This window comes from Schistocerca cancellata, chromosome 4 (genome assembly GCF_023864275.1).
Source record: "Schistocerca cancellata isolate TAMUIC-IGC-003103 chromosome 4, iqSchCanc2.1, whole genome shotgun sequence".
Lineage (NCBI taxonomy): Eukaryota > Metazoa > Arthropoda > Insecta > Orthoptera > Acrididae > Schistocerca > Schistocerca cancellata.
The window spans coordinates 913761698-913765308 of record NC_064629.1 but is presented as its reverse complement, the minus strand read 5'-3'; the positions used below and the strand labels follow the sequence as shown (position 1 = coordinate 913765308).

General features: G+C 41.4%; 1 pseudogene; it reads right to left on the bottom strand.

The window, feature by feature from the left end:
- Nucleotides 1-2458: 2458 nt before the first annotated feature.
- LOC126185819 (5S ribosomal RNA) lies at nt 2459-2576 on the bottom strand (annotated as a pseudogene).
- Between the last annotated feature and the right edge of the window lie 1035 nt (nt 2577-3611).

Here is a 3611-nt window from a genome sequence, read left to right as displayed (position 1 = left end):
ATCGGACCTTCGTCAACAATTTGTAGTGGGGCGCCGTGTCAAATACTTTCCGGATTTCTAGGAATGTGGAATCTGCCTGTTACCCTCTATTCATGGTCTCTGGGTTATCATGTGAGAAAAGGACATGTTGAGTTTCACATGACTGATGATTTCCAAACCCGTTCTAATTTGTGGACAGAAGCTTTTCTATCTCAAGGAAATTTATTATATTTGAATTCAGAATGTGATCAAGAACTCTACAGCTAACCGATGTTATGGATATTGGTCTTTAATTATGCAGGTCAGTTCTTTTACCTTTTTTTATATACAGGAGTCACCTGTCTTCTTTTTTTCTTTTTTTTTTTCTTTCCGCTTGGGACTTCTCGCTGGCTGAAAGATACGCGATAAATCCAAAATAAGTAAGTGTGCAACGTCGCAGAGTGCTCTCTGTAAAACCGAATTGGGATTCTGGTCTGCATAGAACCGATCCGTATGCTACTCGAGTTGCAATCGCGAGGGAGAGCCGTATCACCGGTTTTTGTCATATCTAAAAAATAGGACACACAAAACTGTTCTCTTCCGTTCACTTTTCTTAACATACCACGATAGACACGTAGGACAGGTCACGTACGCTACACTGCCATTTTACGACATAGACAAAACGATTCGTACCAAAGTTGCTGCGCAAGAAGATATAAAAAATTTGTTAAGAACAGTCTGTATGTACTTCCAAGGATAGAATGAAACTATGTTGTGTTTTCAGCCCAAAATAGCAATTATCCTACACAAAATCTACTGTCGCTTGTCTTCTGTGTGAGCTGTATTTCTCTGGCTTTTCCCGTTATGATAATTTGAAGGTATGCGTGTGGAAGGAAGTTATGTGTTCCTTGACTCTTATTGCAGCGGAACGTCTTTGAATTTTAGCTATAAACCTCTCCTTGATGCACAGGGAGTGTCTGCTACTGGAATTTGATGAGCGTCCCCGTGCTGCTGTCGCACTTAGCAAACAGTCGCGTGAGGAAACTTGTTGTCCTACTTTGATTCATCATCTGCTGTGCTGTTACGTTTTCCTGATGCTCCCAAACTGTGAACGTCACTCAAGAATAAGCAACGGGGGTATATTAAATTACCTTTTTAAAATATAATCCTTCACGTTTCCACTGTGAATCACTACGTGCCACCTGTAACTCCTACGATTAATGTACATAAATGATTCCACTTCATATCACCCCGAAAGTATAATCCTAGATTTTTGGGACTGTTTAATGTGATTAGTCTTATCACCTATTTACAAGCAATACATTGCGGTGGATCATGTTCAGGCATAACTGTCAGTACCTCAGCTATGCGCTGAATGGCTCTGAGCACTATGGGACTCAACATCTTAGGTCATAAGTCCCCTAGAACTTAGAACTACTTAAACCTAACTAACCTAAGGACATCACACACACCCATGCCCGAGGCAGGATTCGAACCTGCGACCGTAGCAGTCCCGCGGTTCCGGACTGCAGCGCCAGAACCGCTAGACCACCGCGGCCGGCCTATGCGCTGATTCCGCACATATCTATCTGCATTTCATTGCCGTTTTCTACTGTAACTACTACCCTTATACAGGGTGGTCAGAAACACACCGAAAAACTTGTGAGGATAGGCCGTGCTGACAAATATCTGTTAAGAAAGAAGTTCGATGCATTGCACCATTCATAAGATAATGAGCATTGAACTTAGTCAATCATGTCGTTACGTGGGCAAATTCAACCCGTCTACTAGAGACAGTGTCGCCAAACGTGTGCTTCGTTTGGTTTCCTAAAACCCAAGAAGAGAGTGATACAAAAATTGTACGTGGGACGGTAGTAAAACTCGGACTTGAGCCAAAGGATGAGCAGCCTCGTAGGCTGTCATCTACGCCAGGCCTGTTCACCGAAGTGCTCGTGCGAGCTGGCACTCGCTCAATCCTCTGCGGGGAGGAATCGGTCAGCTGGAAAGGGATGGGGAGGCTTCTCGGTGGCTAATTTGTGCCATTCGTGGCAAGTTTATTTCCTAAAACCGTAGAATTAATGATAAATGACAATCAAATAAAACTTTCATTTCTTTTTATTGACTAGGCAAAGAACATGGGGCAACTAAGTAAGAAACATGATATTCGTTACGAATGATGCAGCTTTATAATGACTAGTTTTCGGACGAAGTTTAAATGGATATCAACATGTACTACATCACTATTTTATTCACATGCTACATACAGAAACAATGCACATCAATTTAAAAAATCTCCTCCTGAACAGGACATGAAGGCCTAAAGGTACCGACCGGCCGCCGTGTCATCCTCAGACCACAGGCGTCACTGAATGCGGATATGGAGGGGCATGTGGTCAGCACACCGCTCTCCCAGCCGTATGTCAGTTTCAGAGACCGGAGCCGCTACTTCTCAATCAAGTAGCTCCTCAGTTTGCCTCACAAGGGCTGAGTGCACACCGCCTGCCAACAGCGCTCGGCAGACCGGATGGTCACCCATCCAGGTGCTAGCCCAGCCCGACAGCGCTTAACGTCGGTGATCTGGCGGGAACCGGTGATACCACTGTGGCAAGGCCGTTGGCATATCAATGAATACTACATATTTTGCTTTGCAGTAACGCATTAATGTCTGGTACAGCTTTCTGTCACTGCTAATTCGTAAATAAGGTTTAAAACCGAAATCTGTAAATGAACTTCAGGAAGTACATTTCGTTCTCTTCATTGTGGAAGAATATTTCTCTCAGAAATTTGTAGGTCCAGACATCGACATAATCATAGCTGCAAACATGTGAAGTTGAGAAAATTTATTTTGAAGAAAGTTTTATACGAGTCTACAACATTTATTTTGCTATGAGACTTCTCACTCAGATGCCTGTCACACTGCATGACCGTAAGTTCTCTGTTGTAAGTAGCCTGTTCGTGTGTTAGCAGCGTAAAGTGAGATCAAATGATCCGTTTACTAGAAAATATGCAAGGAAATGTATGATGATGGATGTTCTTGATAATGTTTGGGTAGTGGAATTATTGACAACTATATAATATTTGGAACTGGCTGTCACATGACTAAGGTAAAACTTTGTAAATACATTGTTTGCTCTTCAACAAAATCTGTTTTTTTGTTAATCATATCCCTCCTAGTAGTTATAGTCTATAGTAGTTAGAATCTTTTTATTTAGCTGCCTGTTGTTGCTACTTGCTGTAATTGCTGTAGTTCGCTTATGAAGATTTTCTGTGGGGTAAGTAACTTGTGAAAAAGAATGGGGTTTCCACTATCGAGATTCGTGATTGAAATGAGTTTAGGCAATTAACAGAGTTGGAGGTAGTTTATATTTATTTAATTTCATATTTTCTGGATTTGTATTATTGTTATGATTTTTTTCTATCCAGGGCCATTCTTTTGTGTTAATTATTGGTAGTCATGTTGTCAATATACAGCGGTCAGATTTCATTTGGCTTATATGTAGTGGGTAATAAATGAATAGATTAAGTCTGAGTTGTCACTGTCAGGGAAAATTCTTTAGGTCAGTGTTTAATAAAAAAATAATTAAAGGGGTAGTTTGACTGCGTCTATTCGTCCTGCACTGACGTGTTATAAACTGATACTGGTGTGTCTCACC